We start from the raw sequence: 427 nt of genomic DNA on the forward strand, positions 1-427 counted from the left end.
TAACATAATTGCCTCTAGAACCGCCTTTCTAAAATCGACTCGCACTAAAATGGCATCGGTTATAATCTCATTTCGAGTTCCCTCACTCTCTCCTTCTTGGTAACGAGCGGCCAGAGTAATAATCAGGGAGAGTAACTCATTACTTACCCACAGAGTTACCACGCCCTGAAACAAGAGGCGAGAAACCACAAGGCCCCTCCTTCTGTCTGTTCGCCGCTGCTCGACCCGGAACTAGATTCGTTTTGACGTCGCTGTTTCGGGTCGTGCAAAGGCGAGGACTCGGGACTGTTGCCGCGTCGTTTGGTGAACTCTGTGGATATATATTTTTTTCTTTGGGGGGGGGGGCGGCGAGTGGCGTACGGGTGAGGGGTGTTTGTGGCTAGATACGGGTTGCATTGTATCGGTAGTAAAAGTTTATAGGTTAACG

Source organism: Penaeus monodon, chromosome 21 (genome assembly GCF_015228065.2).
Source record: "Penaeus monodon isolate SGIC_2016 chromosome 21, NSTDA_Pmon_1, whole genome shotgun sequence".
Classification (NCBI taxonomy): domain Eukaryota; kingdom Metazoa; phylum Arthropoda; class Malacostraca; order Decapoda; family Penaeidae; genus Penaeus; species Penaeus monodon.